We start from the raw sequence: 20,823 nt of genomic DNA on the forward strand, positions 1-20,823 counted from the left end.
CAACCCTATATCAAAGATAATAGGGGAGACCAAACTCATAAAAAATGATAAGGATCTTCCAACTTGTTGTACTATGAAACAACCCCCCCATTTATGTATAGCAATAGCTAATGTTAGACATATAAATGGGGACCATTTTTAAATTTTTTAGTCTTTAGAAAATAAATCCTAACTCTAAGAAATTGCCTTGAAAAAACTCTTAGAATGACCCAAGTTTAGGATCCCCATTGAAAATCACATTTTTTCATGTGATGATCATAAACGCCTTAAAGAAATTGTGATATGCGATCAAACCTCTTGCTGCGACATACTGATCAAAACCCCTTAAGAAGTCGCAATCACATTTCGCAATAGTCGCAAGTAAATATGACCTGCCACAATGTCATCCGCCAATGATTTGCAAAATGCGATATTGCGATATCCGCAATCGCATTTCGCATTATGAATAGGTAATGCTATATAACATTGTTTTAAAAAATATGATGCGCGAATCAAGCAGCAAGCATGGGAAGTAATTGTGTTTTAAATATAATAATGAACGGTTTGACAAGGTAATTAATATTTAGCGGACTGAGGAAAGGTAATGATTTTGCAAGTTATGGTTAGTTAATGCTGAGTATCTCATTTGAAATCCTCCCACGATTCAAAGTCTTTTCACAAAGCTTTCAGCCTTAATCGCCCAATATTATCTGCATTGATATATCTCGTCCATTTCAGGCAAGCTACAAAAGATATGTCATTGCGGAAGGGGATGCAGAAACAAAAAAAGTTGAGCATTGCAGAGTCCGAGCTTACAGAAATGTCTCCTATATTCTCTGATACAGTCTACAGTGCTGACGGGGGTGCAACAACTTGGGAGGTCATATACAATAGGCTTGAGGACGAGCGTCCCAAGATTACTGTCACAAGAGCAACAACTGATTCAATAAGACCTTCAGAACTCCAATTCAAGGATGCTACCTGTTCTTTCCTTCATAGGATAGGAGCGAGAGCAAAAATCCTCCCATACACTGATATGATTAGGTGGGTGGTGGAAAACCTCACCATTGAAGATAGGCAATTTAGGAATTCGAGAATGGAACTCATGGGGTCATTCAGAGTAGAGGGCCTGAAGCAAATGTACCATATACCTGACCCTCAGGATATATATGATAAGACATACATGGCCAACTTTGCAAAGAAGAATGAAGAACCCCTCAAGATGATTCATGGCTAGAGAGTACTCGAGAACAAGTTCAAATTTGATAAATCGGGTATGTATCCTATAGCCTCTTTGGCGAACCCCTACAACTATGCAGCTGCTATGTTATGTAGGCTATATGGGTTACCTAATAATGCTAAGTTTTCCATAGAATGGATTCCTTTGATTGATGCCTGTGTTAATTCCCACATCATGAATTGGGCCACCATCCTATCTGATAACCTAGCCACCATCATCACCGAATATCGATAGAAGAGATCCTCCTCTCCAGAGAACCTTCCTCCATTCTATTTTAGTGCCTACATTATGGACGCCATTTGTTTCTGCACTAAATTTCCAATCATGGGTTGGAAATGGACCTTGCAGGACCCCTACCCTATCCATCTCAACCATAAGCAAATTTGGGAATCCCATTATGTACCCCATTTCTATAAAATATGTCATGCTGTTATTTTTCCACTGCATCAATTAATTTTCAATAAGAAAGCCCCCATGTTTTCCCAAGAAGCCGCTATAGACCTTTTGGCTGTCGGCAAATATTTTGTTGAAGAATGGTTCACCTATATTAGGGTTTTGGTAGCACAACAGACCCACATGTCCTCCCTTTGTATGTTTATGATAAATTGTTAGCAAGAGAAATAGCCCACTAGACCGTGGGAAAAGGCTTGACCAAAGTTCTCAAAGAAAGAAAGAAGTTATTATGGCCATCTTTTCCTATCAGGTGCGGTTCTTTTTCTTTAGCAAATTTTAATCATGCGATAAAGGAGTCAGTAAGCCTGGAAGGTCTCAGGCTCCATACTTTGCCCAAAAGGCAATTTGATCTAGACAAGATAGCATATAACATCACCACTTCAGTAAAAATCAAGCCTTATAACCATGAGGCTAATAATTTTGAAGACTTTTTACAGTCGGCTCAATCCTTCGAACAATCATTCAAATGGGCGAGGAAAAATCTGAGTCCTGAATATTTTGAGAGCTTTCAGGAGTTCAGAAACAAAAGGCTCGAGGTAATCCCACTGCATTTGTTGAAAATCGAGGACAAGCCTACTCCCAATGTGACTGTCAATAGTGAGGCACCTAATTCTCGCATAGAGTCTCATGTAGATACAGGGAAAGCACTGAACACAGAGAAGGCCCAAGACATCGAGACTACTGCAAAATCCAACAGGAAATTAGCTGAAAAGCAAGGTATGAGTACCCCACCCAAAGATATTGTTTCGAAGATCAAAAGCAACAGTCTGGAGCAGGAGTAAGATCAATTCAATAAGAAACTAAAAGACACTCCTAAGACAACAGATGCCTAGGAAACTATGGAGTATCAAACTCCTCTGCATGTTCAGAAGAATACAGACTCTGAACTGATGGATGAGCAAGCGACGATGTCTCAACAAACTGAAATCATCCCCACTTTTCCCACATCAGAAATTGTCTCGAAGGTGACTGAAATCCCTCCTCTTGACGTGTTCTACAGCTCGCTACACAAGGTTGTAGTAAGAGACAGAGGAAAAGGAGAAGGATTGAAACACCTGAACTCCCACCCGGGAATGAGAAAATGGACATAGTTTGGAAGGACGTCCCTTCCAACCCAGTTGAAAACTCGACGATATTGTCACAGTTTACATGAGCATACGCAATTGCTACCATGGACAAAGCTACTGAAATATCTCTTTTGTTAAAATAAAAAGAAGAAAAGATTGCACAACTCGAGCAACAACTCAAAACAGAGAGGGGAAGTGTGAACATGCAGGCCACTGAGCAGCTGGCCCAATTGTAACAAAGCTTGCTAAAAATAAGCCACGAAGCAGACATATCGGCTAAAAATATGCAACTCCATGACTTGCAGCAAGCCATAGAAAGATATAAGAATGTTCCTACTGTCAAGGAATTCATCAAAGAGGCGCCAGAGCTTAATTCTCTCTTATTGAAGCAGTCAGAACAATTTTTCCAAAAGATGTCACATATCTCTCCTTATCTGATCACTAGTGACCAACTAATGGATAAAGCGATTGACCAGAGGACTGATTTTACTGATCTGAACACAATAATCTCAAAGTTCATCGAATGGAAAGAAACATAAGAGGGGAGAAAAGCCAATCTGCCTGAGATTGAGGAGACACACCAGGTCATTCTTTTCACAGATTGGGACGCAAGGATCAAACAAGCCGAACTAGCAGTGGCAAGTGCGACTGGGGTGTCAAAGAATATAGTAAAGGCAGTAAACCATACTTTGTTTGCCACCAACTTGGTAAAAGAAGGAAACCTGAAAGAGCTGCCCGATTTGAATGACTTGCATAAAAGATGGAAGGAAAGAGTAGAAACTCAAAGGGAAGCAATCACAAAATTGGCAAAGACTGATTGGGAGTCGTATTGGCAATACCTCGTCAAGCCACACAGTCAAATCATGACCCTTAACTGCTCGCTCCATTCAACTCAATGGATGTTGCCACTTCTCACAGATGCAATTTTCACAGGACAAGTCATAACACATTTTGGGGCACCTCCTCAAGTCAAACTAATGGCCGATATATGCGATTTGAAGGAAAAGCTGGCAGACAACAGATCAACATCATAGCCTCTACTCATCAAGCCACTATTTATTTTTAGATTTAGTTAACTAGTTAGGAGGAATGTTGTTTGAAACCTCCTCAAATTTCTATATAATCTATTTTTGAACACTAGTTAGAATACTATTTATACCCTTCTCATGCATTTAGAGAAGGGTCCATAATTTTATCAAAAACATTTGCAAAGAATGCACTATTGTAAGTTTGTGAATGCTTTGGTGAAATTATGGAACATGATCGTTTCTTTAAATATCAGACTACCTTCCTTTGTTCATGCACTTTTGTATACTTGGAAGATAATTTGATCTGAAGAAAGGAGTTGATATATGTCATTAGTCAAATGAGCAGAACTTCACATATATGGTACTTCTATCTTATATGATTGGCCCTGTTTTTGTTTAATTAGTGACAACACTTTATTTTCATGAATTGTATATGAGATATGTTTTTTCTGTTAAAGCATTAATTGCACTATTGTATGATGCCTAGCTGAGATTATTTATTTTCATATATATATATATATATATATATATATATATATATGATATAGTTTATACATTTCTTTGACTAACTATTTAGTCAAAGAAATTATCTTTACACGTTATCATCTATGTTTTATGCGTGATTGATCTTTATAATCACATGTCAAGTAGATATCTTTGTAGATCACATATTATACAGAAATACCTGGGTTTATATTAGATTAAGTTAGCTAGAGATTTGCATGATAGAATAGGTCATTCGAGTTATCATTATTCTATTGAAATCACTCGTAAACCACCCAGTCTCATTTTAAAACCCATACTAGGAAACTGGTCCCATTATCCCCAGTCGGATCCACCACTTTAAATGGAAAAGGAGTTGTCTTAAGGTCCAGACCGGGTGGTTATCCCCCATGTTGGAGCAACATAAATCAGAGGCTTCAACATTTTGGCGCTAGAAGGAGGGCCCCCACTATGCATGGCATATAAATCGAAAGATCAATCGAAAAACATTCGTAAGAGTCAAAACCCATCCACCACTTCTACATTTTCTAGATCTCGTTCAGAATCTTCGGATCAGAAATCTGAAGTTGTAGAAACATCTCCCTCATCTCCTGAAGTAGTAAGATGACCACCTTCTCCATATTACACTCTCGAGTCTCCCAAAGTCCATTCTTTGATACAAAAATTGGAACAGATATCCATTTCTGCCGAGAAACCAGAGGGGCTCGAAGCTTCTGAAGAAAATGTTACTTCCTTATTATGAGAAACTGGTGTATTAACTAGATTTCAAAGTGAAAAGCTTGGAGTAACTCCTTTTGATTTTCCCATCCCTCCACGACGCAAGAAAGTTATTACATCAAGATCTGAATCAGATACTAGCAAGATCACATCACCCTTCCATCCATTCACTTCTCCATCCATTTCTACTCAATCCGCTGCTTCCCAACTATCCACTTATCTAACTAGTACTACTACTGGTAGTACTAGCCCAGTAGTAAGTTCTTCACCATCTATAGCTACTTCTGGACTGACCTTCCCATCTTTTCAGTCTCCAACTCAAACTATGGCCAATCAACCGGCTCAATCTTGGACAAATCTTGGTGCTGTTCTGGTTGCTAATCCAAATGCTCTCCCAACAAACCCAGAAAAATGGTTACCTAAGTACAATCCTGATGATGGTCTTCTAGCTGAAGAACATCTAAATAAATTTATGTTAGCCATGAATCTTAATAGAGTTACACATGAAGATGTTGTGATTAGACTGTTTCCTTATACTTTCCTAGGATCTGCTGTGTTAGCCTCCTATTGCAATAGGTGTTCATATTTCATGATTGGCAGTGGAAGTGCCAAAAATGTTCATCTTTTCCACGCTGCAAAAGTTCCATTTTTGAAGGATTTCACAATAAAGAATTGTGATCCATTTCATGTTTTCAAGTGTTATATCTATTCAGATCACAAATATGAGGCAATTTTTAATTTGGGCAGCTCAAGCGAGGCATGTCTAACTTCCCCTTCTTCCTCTTTCCCAATCATTCACTAACTTCCCCTAAAGAGGTCAAGATCTGCTTGACATCTCTTAATTTCATCATTTTTCATATTATTTGCCTAAGTAAAGGTCTACTTTGCTTAGGAGTACTCTTATTCACTCTATGAGTCATTATTCCCCTTTAATAGCCTAAGATCTCTAAACTTAGCGCTTTCTTGTCACAATCCATATTAATTTCTAACTCTACTATGTAAATCCCTATCTATTTTCCCTTCCCCTTACTAAAATATGCTAAATAGCTCCTCTATGTATATATCCCCTCCCCTGGTTGAAAAATAACCATAAGTATGCTTGGGAATTGCTAAGTTTGCCCGAAACTTGGCAAGAACCCTCTTTTTCCTCCTTAACCTCTTCCAAATGCATTTGGACTCCTTCCTATGCATAAATTCCCTCCTCCGATCTATAAAACCCTCCATTAGCCATGTTTTAACCTTTTCAAGGCTCAAAACCCTTCTCAAAACACATAAACTCCCTTCAAAGTGCCTTTGGACTCCTTCCAAGGCATGAAATTCCTCTTTTTTTGGTTATCGGACCCCTTCCGAAGCATTTGAATCCCTCCAAATACCATAAAAATCCACCTCTGATGTCATATGTCCTTCCTCCGATCGGAGAGGCTTCCCCCGATCGCAATAACCCTTGGCCGAATAAAAAAACATGCTTCCAATCAATGTTCCCCCCCTCCGACCCGATATCGCTATCGGAGGTGGCAATGACAGAGTTGGCCCTTTTATGCATGCTCCGATATCACTCCGCTGATGCGATTTTGGCGATCGGTGTATCGCAATCATATGTGCTCATATAACATGCCCCTTCCCCTTTTCGCCGATGCGATATCGCTATCGCAACCGAAGCGATATCGCTATCGGGAGCCCTCCATATCGCATTTTCCCTTTTTACCGCATATTTCATGTTTTACCGCAAACCTTAAGTTTTATCGCAAAACTTAGGTTTACCGCAATTCTCCATTATATAATAAAACACATGCATTTATCACTAAAAACCCGCATTTCCATATATCGCATGCCTTATCGCTGCCGTCCGATCGCATCCCCACATCAATGGCTCAGATCATTTTGGCGATCGCATATGTATAAACCCCATGTCCCCGCCGATAGCGAAGTGCCGAGTTAATCTCAGCCGCCCATTAGGGCCCGCAGATCAACGGCCCATATTTAATCGCATCATTCCCATATATGGCTCCGACTGGCTGGAGCCGAAAAGTTATAAACAACAGTTTAAAGGGATTTCGGGTCTGCTGGGTTCATCGCTCATTGGAGGTATTACAGTTTGGGTTCCGCCGATCGCCGATTTAGCGCCAGCCGTTGGATCTGCCTTCGCGCGATCCAACGGCCTGGATTTAATCTATGCTACAGTACTCATTTTGCGCCCAATTTTCATGAAAATTCACGTTTAAAGGGAATTTTGCCTGTTATAAAGGAAAAAAGGCTATTTTTCATATTATTCATATCTATACCGCACGCGCCTCTTCGTAAAGGGAACAGGGTCATTCTTCAATAAATTTTGATCGCTCCAAGCCCAGATTAGCTCCAAAATGCAGAATTTCAGCCTCAGTATGCCTTCAGCATCCGTTCTTCCGCCAGTTTTGCAGTTTTTCATCATGTTTAGATATATTTTGATCGGCCAAGCACCGAAGCACCTCCAAAGCCCACAGAAGGCCACGAAAAGCACAACAGCAGTCAAATCTCGCTATAAAGTGGCAGACAAGGGCGATTTTGCAATTGAAGAGTATCAGAGTAGCGGCAAAGTGTATCAAGCACAAATATCAGCGGAAATCTTTGTTTCCAAAGCAGGTGGCATTAAAATAAATCGCTCAAAGTCAAAGAGCCAGCTCTAAGGCTTTAAAGGCTCATCAAGCACAGTTATGGGCATTTAAGCCACATGAGAGTAGCGCTTCAGGCCCAAGGCACAGTTATTGCAGAAATGGCCAGCGCATGGCTCAAAGGACCCATATTAACTCAGTTTTGGTGCTGCTGCCTCCAGCGCAGCTCATATAGATATTTTTAGCATTTATTTCAGCAGATGGTTAGGTTAAGACACTTATTTCATGAGATCTGTCTCAGATCTGTTGTTTGTAGATATTTTCTCTATATATACCGCCCTCAGTGATGTAGAAAGGGTTGGTTGGTTGAGTTGCATTACTCTAGACTTGTGTTGTATTTTTGTGAACTTCTATAATCAAAGATCGCTGAAGAGCTTGTTGATGGACTTTCTGTTGGATGTTTTAATGGCTGAAGAGTGACTACAGGATTCTAGAGCTCCCACGTGGCTCAATAAGTCTTCCTTGTCTCTGTTTTACAATTTATATATGTTATACCATCTATATGTCATGATCCAAGTTGCAGAAAGAAATATTAGCTTAGAATTTGCCTAGCAACACTCTATGCTCAGTTTCTGTGATTTCTATATGTTTTCTTCTAATTTAGGCATAAATATGAATACCTCATGGCTCATATTTGCTCTATTTCATCCATGTATGACTGTTATTTAGGAATCCTTGACTGCTCCTAGATAAATTTCATTCACCTTTCCCTCTGTTAGTTAGATGAAAGATTCTTAGTTGCCTTTCATTTCTGACTTCCATTTCACCCTTATTTCAGCTTGAATGTTGTTCTATGTGTAGCTATCCTGCTCTGTATTCCTCTTGTGACCAAGAAAACGCACCAGCATCCCTAAACCATGACTCCATGCCCAATGGTTCGAATTTCTCACACTATGCATCCCAACTCTGTTTGAAAGCATCATCCATCCCACCAAAATTAAAAAAAAACCCAAGTACATCATAACTAGCCTAAAATCACCATTAAACAAAGCTAAATCATAAAGAGAGATCCCTCTCTGATTGCAAGTAGGCTAGGACTTGCAGTCCAAAGATTGGTTTGTGGTTACCTCGGCCGTATCCCTTAAGGAGCCAAGGGACAACCTGAGTGATAACATGCTGGGTCTTGGTATTTTTCCCTTCCAACAGGTTCAATAAGAGATTGGGATACTTTTCAAGAAGTATTTCTTGCAAAATTTGGTGATGACAGGACCATTGCATCCTTAATCAATGACCTTTCTAACTTAAAAGCAAATTCAGATGAAAGGATCAAAGAATTCAACTCCAGATTTAACAAGTTATTAAACAAAATCCCAGCTGCCTCAAAACCTGCAGTAGATGCACAAATAGAATGGTACATATCCTCTCTTTCTTCTAATATTGAAATTTTTGTAGATAGAGCCAATAAGGCTACCCTTGTAGAAAACATGAAAGAAGCCCTATTTGTAGAAAGAAGGATTATTTCTTTAGAAAAGAGATCACAGACAGACAAAAGGAAATCAAAGAAAGTAACATTTAAGGATGATTCCAAAAAGAAAACTTCAAAGGACCCTTTTGATCTTGAAGGCCTTCAGAAAGTATTAAAAACCATGTCCAATGAAATGGTCGAAATCAAGAAATAGGTTGTAGAATCCTCTGCTCCCAAGAAACCTTTTTACTAATTTAAATGAAACCGTTCTTCTACATCACAACCACCGAATATTATTTCAAATGATGAATCTGATCCAGAGACAGAAGAAGACTCACCAGCCGAAGAGGAAGCCAGAATGGAAGAAGAGATTGAATTAAATGGAATGTGGGATTTAATTCTCCCAACTGAAGAAGAAGCACAAGCTATGCCAGTAACTACAAGAAGTAAAAACTCTCCTGATATGTCTATCACAAATCAGAAACAAAAAACTGCTACTCCTGTAAAGGAGAAAACAGTAAGTAAGAAGTCTAAGACTAGTCAAACTGACCCTATTCCACTAGATCCTCCAAATGCTTCCAAAACATTGGTAATCTCAGATACAGTGGAATACAACATAGTCGAAGATATGAAAAAGATGAGAGCAAACATTTCTTTGCACGAACTCACTAAACTCAAGCAACAACAGAAAATTCTATTAAGAGAATTAAAGGCAGTTCCTGTATCCCCTCTACCATTTGCTGTAGTTACTCAAGTTTCTTACGATATGGGAAAACCTCCCTCATCTTCAAACAAAGTAAATCCGACAGATTTAGTCCTGATAGGTGATAGGTCTATCTCTCATACTCCTCCATTTCTTCTTACTTATGATATTTTCAACATAAATGTCCATAATTGCCTTGTTGATTCAGGCGCCTCTTCAAATATTATGCCAAGAACCGTGTGCACCAAATTGAATATTACACCTCAAAAATCTGCAGTACACATAGTTCAATTGGATAGGACAAAAGTAGAGGTATTTGGAGAAATAACATGAGTTTCAATTAGGCTTTCCTCTAATCCAAAAGTTTCACAAATAATCGATATTCTAGTGGTTGATATCCCTGAATTTTATGGTTTAATTCTAAGTAGGGATTGGTCTGAAAAGTTGCACAGATACTTCGCAACTGATTGGTCTCACATGTGGCTGCCACACAACGGTAAACGAAATCAAATTAGAGTAGACTGAGAAAAGTTAATGAAATACACAGCCACTGATCTTGAGGGAAGCAATGAACCTGTTGCCTTCACCAATAATATCATTGTTAATTACTCAGCTGAGTCATTTTTAGGATCTTTTAATGCTCAAAGGTCCCCTTTCCCGAATGATGCTGTAGTGTCTCAAATAGAGATTTTTTCACAAAAAGATGCTTCAAAGTGTGTTAATGTAGCAGATAAAATTGTAGATAATTCATTATTTTGGACTCTTTATTTTGATGGTTCCAAATATAAAGATGGTGTAGGTGCAGGATGTATTTTAATCAACCCGCAAGGAGAAAAAACCATTTTAGCATGCAAACTTGAATTTCAATGCACCAACAATACCACAAAATATGAAGCATTGATTCAAGGGTTGTATAAAGCCATTGGCCTTAATGTCAAATATTTGCAAGTATATGGGGATTCTGAAATAATTGTTAAACATGCAAGAAATACAATTCATTGTGTGTCTGGGCACCTTAAACATTATCAATCCCTTGCCCATAATATTACTTCTCATTTCACTACTTTTAACATTTCTTCAATTCCCAGATTGCAAAATGCAAGCACTGATTTACTTGCTAATGTGGCATCCAAGCTTATACCTTCTGAAGAATTTAGTCCAGACAGATTTTCAATAGAGTTAGTTTTTAGGCCATCCATTCCTGATAATGTGACAAATTGGAGAGTGTTTAATAATGATGCGGATATAATTGATTTCCTTACATTAGAAGGGTCTTATGATACCATAGATGAACATGGGCATGATCTACAAATCAACCATAAACAGGATCAAAGCCTAATTCTGAAGTCTATAGTTAAGATGGAAGATCTCTATGATTTAAATGATAGATTCAAGAAAACCACCAACTCCAAAACTCAGAGTTCCACTCTAAGATTTGAAGTGGTAAACCTAGGGTCAATTGAAAAACCTCAAAATGTCAACCTAGGTCTTGGTTTATCATCTGAAGAAAGGATATCATTCATTAAGTTGTTAAAAATGTATAAAGGTGTCTTTGCTTGGGATTATGCAGATCTCAAGACCTATGATACCTCTGTAATTCAACATACCATACCAATGACTTCGAATGAAAAGCCAGTACAACAGAAGCTTAGGAAAATTCAACCAAGCCTTGAAAGTCAAATCAAATCTAAATTGAACAAGCTCCTCAAAGCCAAAATAATCTTTCCTGTTAGACACTCCAAATGGGTATCAAATATGTTCCCTGTAAGGAAAAAGAACGGTGATATTAGGATTTGTATTGATTTTAGAAATCTAAATAGAGCTTGTAAAAATGATAACTTTCATCTGCCTACTATGGAACAAATATTGCAATCAGTGGCAGGTTCCGAATTAATGTCTTTTCTAGATGGATTTTTAGGATACAATCAAATTCTTGTACATCCAGATAACAGATTAAAGAAAACATTCAGGACCAAGTGGGTAACATACACTTATAAGAAGATGCCTTTGGGACCCATAAACGCAAGTGCTACATTTCATCGTGCTATGGATATTGCTTTGAAAGGTCTGATTAATAAATCAGTTGTTATTTACTTAAATGACATTGTTATCACTCAGGTTGTCCCTAAAGCTCCTTAAAGGGATACGACCGAGGTAACCACAAACCAATCTTTGGACTGTAGGTCCTAGCCTACCTGCAGTCAGAGAGGGCTCTCTCTTTATGATTTAGCTTTGTTGAAGGTGGTATTAGGCTAGCTAATGAGTTCAAGGGGGTTTTGTTTATGTTTGGTGGGAAGCAGGATGCTTTCAAGTAGAGAGGCAATGCATAGTGTGATAAGTTCAAACCATTGGGCATGGAGTTATGGAGTGAGACTCCTGGTGCGTTTTCTTTGTCACAAGAGGAATGAGGAGCAAGGTAGCTGCTCATGAAACAATATTCAAGCTAAAAAGAGATGGATTGGAGGCTAAGGAATGAGAGGCAACAAAGAGTCTCTCAATCAGGTTAGCAGAGGGGAGATGAATGAACTCTATCTAGGAGCAGCTAAGAATTCTTAGACAACAGTCATTCATATGTGAAATAGGTCCAACATGAGCCTGAAAGGAATTCATATTTATACCTAAATCAAGAAGAAAACATTAAGAAGCCACAGAAACTGAGCATAGAGTGCAGTCAAGCAAATTCTAAGCCAATCTTTTGTTCTGTGACTTAAGCATGTATGAAATTGAGATAACAGAGGTGAGAGACATATATTGATCCATATAGCAGCACATGAATTCCATCATCCACTCTTCAACCATTAACAACACATCAAACAGTCCATCCTCCAAGCTTTTAGCAGTCTTTGATTAAAGAAATTATAGTAGATACAGAGCGAGTCTCTAGACAAGTCATACAACCAACCAACCCTTAAAACAGTGCAGAGGGTGGTATATAAAGAAAATAGCTACAAAATTCCCTTGAATAGCCGTCAAGGGGAAAAAATATCTCTGAAAACAGATCAAAAGAGATCTTGTGCAGTTAATGTCATTGATCCTAATCTATGCTGGAAATAAATGCATAAAACATATTAAAACAGCTGAGCTGGGCAGCTGGCATCAAAAATGGACTGAAAGAGCGCCTTGAGCCATGCGCTGTCCTCTGTGTGATAACTGCGCATGGGCTGAGCAGTGCTGCCCAAAGGTGGCTTCATACATTGCCTTTGCAATAAATCAGCTTTAAAATCCCTTCTCTGTGTCTTCAAGTAGTCCTCCTGCCTTAAATGGCCATAATTGCAAGTTGGCGAGCCATTACAGCTCCATGATGTCTTGCTGAAACTGCTGGGGCCTTTTTGCTTTCATCTGCTTTGAAAATCTGGACTGATATACTTTGCCGCTTCCTCTGATCTTCTCTGACATTGAATCGGGCCTTATCTTTCTCTCTCTGGTACTCTTTAAACTGTCAAATCGCCCCATTCTACTCTTTTAATGCAAAATAACTGCTGTAAGTGCTTTTCGTGTCCTTTGGGAGGCAATCGGTGCTTGGCCGGTCAAAAAACTGCCTTTAATCTCATAAATCGCTACAAAATGATGTAAAGGGGGCTTCAATAGATCGCCGAGGCAAAATCATGAATTTGGATGTGTTCTAGCAATGAGCGTTCTCAGAAATTGCTGAGGAAAACATCTCTTCTTTTGTATCCGTGGTGGGTGCGGGCTTCATACATACAACCTGTAAAAAATGGCCTTTCCTTGAAATAGGCAAAAATGCCTTAAAACTATAAAATTATTTGAAAAACGGCCCTTTTATCATAACACAGAAATGTGTTAAAAAACATGAATTTTTAAACAAAAATCGGCGCCTCCGCACCACTGTGCAAAATATTAAGTCCTGGCCGCCCAGATCTCATCGCAATATCGACGTCGGGGTGGACCATTGGTCCCAAATCATAGTGCCTTCGAAATGCTACGGACCCAAAATCCCTTTACAGGCCCCTTTATTTTAATTCGGGTCCGGCCCAGGGCTTTCGACAATGCACCATAGAGTTAACACATTTTATCGCCCGACCTCCGACAACAATATCGCGTCGGAGGGAGGGCACCTGCCTTTGGAGAAATGCCAAATATGTTTGTTACACGCCACTTCCCCCTCCCGATAGCGAAATCGCATCGGAGGGGGAACAAATAGAGCCTTTTCTCATCGGAGCATGCATTTTATTAAAATGCAAAGGTGAATGAATTCAGAGGGGTGATGAAAGTGCTTTGAATGGATTTCTAGGGCATCGGAAGGGGTCTGATGGCCCGAAAAGGAGGAATTTTCAATTTTTTGAAGGTTTTTACATGGTTTGGGTATTCTTATGCCTTGGAAGGAGTCCAAAGGCACTTAGGAGGAAAGTAATGTGGTTTTGAGAGGGGTTTAGTGGCCCAAAGGGTTTTCATGCCTTCTAAAGGCAAACCAAGGTCAAAGGGGTGATTTTTCAAACAGGTGAAGGAGAATTATGCAAAGGAATGAGTCCTTATGCACTTGGAAGATAGTTAGGGGGGTGATGAAGGGTTCTATGCATCGGAAAGGGTCCAAAATGCATGAGGAGGTGGTTTGAGGGGAGAAATGAGGATTCTTGCTGAGTTTTAGATAAACTTAGCAATTTCCAGGGATGTATATGGTTATTTTTCAACCAGGGGGAGGGATAAATATATAGGGGAGTTATGTACATAGTTTTAGTAGGGGAAGGGGAAATAGACAGGGAGCTACATAGTAAAGTTAATAGTTAATATGACAATGATGAGAAAAAGCGCTAAGTATGATGTCTTAGGCTATTAATGGGGAAAATGACTCATAGAAGTAGTATGGACATTCCTTGAGTGAAGCAGATCTTCACCAAGGTAAATGATATGGAGAATGATGAGACTAAGAGGTAACAAGCAGATCTTGACCTATTTTAGGGAAGTTAGTGAGTGATTTGGGGGAGAGGAAGAAGGGGGAAGTTAGACATGAATTTCTTGAAGTCCTCTAACTGAAAAACCACCTTCAACTTGTGATATGATGGATATAACACTTGACAATATGAAATGGATCACAAGCCATGATTCTGCAACCACAAAGCTACCTACCCGACCTACTCACCTAGCATTTTCTCTTCTTTTTGGTTTGGGTGCACTTGAACTAGCATACCCAGCTTTTCACTCTTTTCTTCTGGTTGTGCTCCTATCTACTTCTACACTTATTTCAGCCAGGGGCTCAGATTAAGCTGTTGAGCACCCTTGTTTCTCTACCTAACTATAAATCTGCCAAGATTAAGCTGTTTGGACAGATATTTATTCTCTACATTCTACAACAGGAAATTGAAACATGGGAAGGCCAAGATTAAGCTGTTTGGCCCACCATATACTTGAAAACTGATCAAAATGGATTACTCATCAAAACTGGAACAAAGCAGTGGCGTTAAAACTAGCACACCTTCATGGATACTTCTCTGGTCATCTGTAGCAAATATGGAGCATTGCAGCATGCATAGTACGACATATTTGGCATGTAAAAATGTCGATCATGAAAGATGATTAACCTGCTGCAGCAGGAGGCTAACAGACATCACAATCTATTCTAAGGATAGAATCAATCATTTAAATGACCTGAAGCATATTTTTGAAATATGCAAGAAATATGCCATTTCCTTAAATCCAAAAAAACCTTATTTTTCTTTACCAGAAGGCAAACTCCTTGGATTTATAGTGTCCAAGAAAGGGATTTACATTGATCCTGATAGAGTCCAAGAGATTGAAAAAATTCCTCTCCCACATAACAAAAATACCATGCAATCGTTCCTAGGCCAGATTAATTTTGTAAAAAGATTTGTTCCAGATTTTTCACAGATTGTCCTACCCCTTCAAGCAATGATAAGAAAAAACACAGTCTTCAAGTGGGGTAAAGATGAAAGAGAATCATTTGAGTTGATTAAAAAATCCATTATCAATGCTCCTTCTTTAACAACCCCTGACTTTCTCAAACCTTTTGTGTTGTATACTTTTTCATCCGATACATCATATGCAACGATTTTAACACAACTGAATGAACAAAATATCAAGGCACCCATCTCTTTTTTCAGTTCTAACTTGCAAGGTGCCGAGTTAAATTATTCAGCTGTTGAGAAACAGGCTTTTGCTGTTTTTAAAACCTTGAAACATTTCAGACCTTTTCTTCTTAAAACCCATACAAAAATAGTAGTACCTTACCCTACAATAAGGCAATTATTGATTCAAAGAGAAGTAGGGGAGAAAAGAGCCAATTGGGTTACTGCACTTCAAGAGTACGATGTAGAAATCCAGCCAGCTAAAATTGTTAGGGGCCAAGGTTTTGCAGGATGTTGATTGGAGCTTCTCACCTATCAGCAGAAGAAGGCCAAGGTAATGAAATACATATATAAGAGGTAAGCCTCAATGATGCACAATCACAATATGCTAATTTGAAGTTTTATTTGAAGAATGGATATGCCCCTATGCATCTCAATTACAAAACAAAGTGTGATTTAAGGTTGAAATCAAATCAGTATGAATTAATCAATGATGTATTGTTTAGAAAAAAAAATAATTCGGTATTGTTAAGATGCCTAGAAAAACCTGAAGCTGAAAAGGCCATGCAGGAATTACATGATGGACCAGATTGGTGGGCTCCAGTATTGTAGCAATAATGCTACAACTCCTGGAACTCCCTTCTTTAATTTTATCAACCCGGTAGTTCGTAACAAACTTGGAAGCGACGGTGCTGTATGCACAAGTACTAGCTCTTGCCGTAGCTGTCACTTGGTCAACTGGCACAAGTCCACTAGGAGCTTAAGCCAACTTCTATGAGCTCTTAGAAGAAGCTTTTTAATTGATGGATGAAAGCTAACTCGAAGGAAGCTAATCTAATTGCAAAAAGAAACTGAAAGCCAAAAAGAAACGCAAACCCTAGCAAACCCTAATTCTACCAGCTAGTCCTACTGACGCAAAGGAGAGCATGCAAACTATTGAAAGATATTCCATTACTTCTATGAAGGTAAAATTCATGTGTCTAAGTTATCACTATCTGAAGAAAACATCTTTTTGTATTTTTGATTAAGTTGTTGGATTTATCATGCATGTGCTTTTAAGTGGCTTTTCACTGTGCAGGGGTGGATCAAGGAGGAGAAATGCTTGGAAAAGGTTGGGATGGTACAGAGAGGGCATAAGGGGTCCCTAACACCCTTCCAGAGAGTTTCACAGAGTTTGGCTATCAAGAAACCTCATTCGTGAGCTTCTACAGGAAGTCTGCAGGGGTTCTGCAGGATGTTTAGGATTTCTACAGGATGTTCTGTAATTTTTCTACAGGATGTTTCGAAATGGGATTTTGGAGCATGGATGGAGGGATAAAGATGGAGGAATGAGTATGGAGGTGAAATAGGGGTGTGAAGAGGTCCAGGACTTGGGGAATGGAGTTGAGGAGAAGGTGTAGATGGTGAGATTTGTTCAAGGAGGGATGAGATGATGTTGCACAAGAATATGAGAATCATGGCAAAGTAAGAGAATGAGGTAAATGTAAGGTAAGGGTTCTGAGTGAAGGATGAAACAGGTAGGTTGGATGGGGTACGTGCAGGTAAGGAAGGGTAATAGGTACTCTGCAAGTGGTATTTCAAACTGAATACACAAACACTTATAAAACCTATGACCTAGTTACTTTACTCTATTCTGACCTAAGTAACAACAAAAGGAAATGAACAACAGTTTATTCGAAATGAAATGCATGAACTAACTTATGCCACTAAGAAATCATTAACTGAAGCATTTAAATACTACTAATATCAGCATCTACAAAAGAGGATTCCAACACTAAGAATTGCATGGCAAAGCAAAACAACGTTTTTGTTGGTAGCAAAGTCACATTGGTCCCAGATCATGATTCCACTGAGGGGGAGGTGAGATCCAAGGTGTTTGGTAGCCTTTTTCTTGTTATTATCCTACCAATCTATTCTAACCATGAGAAGCTACTTTAACCATCAAAAGAAATCTAAATAACAAAGCAAGATTTAAATACAAATAACAGATTTTATTCTAAGAATGCAGCAAACACATAAAGATAAACAAAGGAGGTACTGGGCGCTTGAGATGGGCCCAACCCCAAGAGCTACAGCCTCCCAAGAGAGATTTAGAGCTGGTGCAAAGCTAGATTCATCTTTATTGATTAAGAAATGATGATTTACATCAAAACTGTCCACAAGGAGAGCTTGAGAATGAGCTGAAAGCAAAGATAATCTATTGCCTAAAAATCGAACTACAAAATGACTACAACAAGGCTATGAAATGAATAACTACCAGCTACAAAATGACTAACCACTAGCTAACCAAAATGAGGCCCTAAGCCTTCTTATTTATACAAATTGAGGGCCTCAACAGTCCTCCCAAAATTTAGGGACTCGGCTGCCCAAAACTTGTAGTTAACAACAGTCCTACTTGACTTGCTTGGCTGCCCTTGTGCTAATTGATTTGGTGGCCTTTGAACTCCGAGCTGATGGTGGAGAATTCAAGGTAAGGGCCCATAAATGAAGGGGACACCTTCCTACAAATCCTCTCCCTTGTTCTCCCACGAATTTGGCTGCCAAGTTCTCATTAAGACCTTCAATTTTGTCTCCAAATTGACCAAAAAGGCTACACAAAGCACCCATTAGACTTGTTGGCATAATGACTAACCAAATTCACTCTATTAGCATAAATATAATCAAAAGCATGCAATAAACTAATGAGAATGGTGTATTAAGTCAAATTAGGAGGTTGAATGAGCCCAAATAATTATCCATTTTTGGGGCTCATCATCACCCCCCTACTGGAAGTGTTGCTCATCCTCTGAGCAACCAATCTCTCTCCTCATCTTTGATGGCCCTAGTGGCCTCCTTGTCATGCCAAGCTTCTGAAGTGATTTCCTCTTCTCTTTCATGAAACCATGCTTTTCTCTTTGCTTCTTCCCATTACTTGCCCCTTTTCCTAAAGAATTCTCAGCTTTGGTATGATTGTGCAAGTATATTCAATCTGATGGCGGCAATGGTGGTGAAAGGATATGAAACCAGTGGAGTATGGAAGAAAAGAGTGGTTGCATGCCTCCTCAACAGACTTCAAGCTTCCAATCCCTCTCCATAATTGATTCTGGCCTGCCCAAAGGCTTCTACAGGATGTTTCTGTTAAAAATACAGAACTTCCTGTAGAAAGTCCTATAGCTTCCTGTAGAACTGTCTCAGCTTCCTGTAGAACTATATTTGAGTCCATCATCTTGATTTTCTCTCTCTAGGTGAAGGTTTTTAGCTTCCTCATTCATAGATGATGGATCTCTTTGAAGGAGACTCTTCCTTTTGTTTAGCTGTGGTGTCCTCAATTGTAATTGGCTCCTTTGACTGTGGCTAGGGTCTGCCAGCTTTTATCCACATGCTCCTTCTTGCCTTAAAGTACATGGAAGGCTCCCTCTTTTGCTTCCCTTTTTTCTTTGGAGATGTGCTTAGGGCATCTAGCACTGCTACCGCCTCCCTGGCCAAAATCTCAGGCGATTTCTCCCTTTGCTGCTCCGTTTCCAGACTTCCTGTAGAAAGTCCTGTGTCAACTGTTTTCTGGCTTCCTGTAGAAAGTGTCTTCACTATTTTGGTCTGCGTGGCTGGGGGTGTCTTCCCTTTTAATTTTGGTGTGGTTGCCTTGGTTTTGTCTTCACTTGTTTGGAATTTTTCAGTCCTCTCTGCCCTGCTTTGCAATTGTTTCTTCCGGGGTGTTTGTGTCTTTATCTCACCTGCAGCTTTGGCCTCAACAGCTTGTCCTGTTTCTTGCTTTTCCTGTGGCTTCTCCTGTGATTTTTCCTATGATGGTCTTCCCTGGGCTTTCTTACCCTTAGCTTTCTTCCCCTCTATTTTCCTCTCTGCCTCGATGTGCTCCGGGTCCTTGCTGCTGGATGAGGTGAACTCTTCGGCCAGAGTCTGGATGTCATCACCCTTGGACATATTGTGGAAAACCTCCCAAGAAATAGGGACAGTATAAGTATGGAGAGCATCTTCTACAAGGAGCTTGATAAGCCCATGATGGGCCAGCTGGTCTGGTGTTTCCTCCTTCAGTTTCGTGCTACACTTAACCAATGACTATATGAGGAAGTATGTAATGCTCAATTTTTGTTTTGAGGGCAAATCCATCGTGTGCCTGAGCTCTGTTAACAAGCGGAAGTGATAACCATACACAATGCTTAATCGCCCTTCACAGGTAATATCTTTCACAATTTGAAGGCCGAATTCACCCCAAAATGGTTGTAGGCTAGCTCTCTGGACCCCATTTTTATCCTCTGAATACTGCTCTTCTGGTAGGAAGAATTCCTTTTTGGCTTTTTTTTTTGGCCCAACTTCCTTTCCTCCTTATCCCAGGGCATCTCCAATGGCAATCCAGTGATCCGGCTAATGAGTTCACAGGTAAATAGTCCTACCACCTCAGGAGTTTCTCTCAACTTCTTGGAGTTTGAGGGTTCCTTTCTGATAAACCCTCCAGGCATGGTGAAAACACCCTATTTTTGGCTTGATCTCTGGTTAAGGTGGAAATTCGGATGTGATTTTTCTTCTTGGTTTTTATGACAGAGTTTCATCACTGTGTATATCTCTCCTCTCACCACTTCTCGGGTTATAATACTGCTGTTGCCCCAAAACTCGACTGATCAACAAGAATTAAGCTCTCACAGACATAGTGCAGAGCTAATTTTTACACCAACCATGTAACAGTTGCAAAACAGAGATTGGATATGTGCACAGGTGAGTGTTACAATGGTTTATCGCTTCCAACAGAGGAATTTAGTAATAGGAACTATGGAAGAGAATTTGACACAGAACCAATTGAAACATTCCGTGTAACACACAGGAAAACTGCTATTCTGGATTCACAGGAAGACTTGTTCCATATTTTCTTATTCAAAAACAGCTTTAATTCGACACCTTTCAGATGTATCATGCATGGAAGAGTGTTTTTTCCAATCCTACCTCTCTCAGAACTCCAAATTCGATGAAGAAAAGTCCGGGCTTCTCTCGTCCAGAATGTTGTGCCATACTTCCTGTAGAAGACCCCACCCGTTTCCTGTAGAATGTT

Source organism: Pinus tabuliformis, chromosome 1_1 (genome assembly GCF_031772625.1).
Source record: "Pinus tabuliformis cultivar Carrire ecotype Pingquan chromosome 1_1, CPIR1, whole genome shotgun sequence".
Taxonomy (NCBI): domain Eukaryota; kingdom Viridiplantae; phylum Streptophyta; class Pinopsida; order Pinales; family Pinaceae; genus Pinus; species Pinus tabuliformis.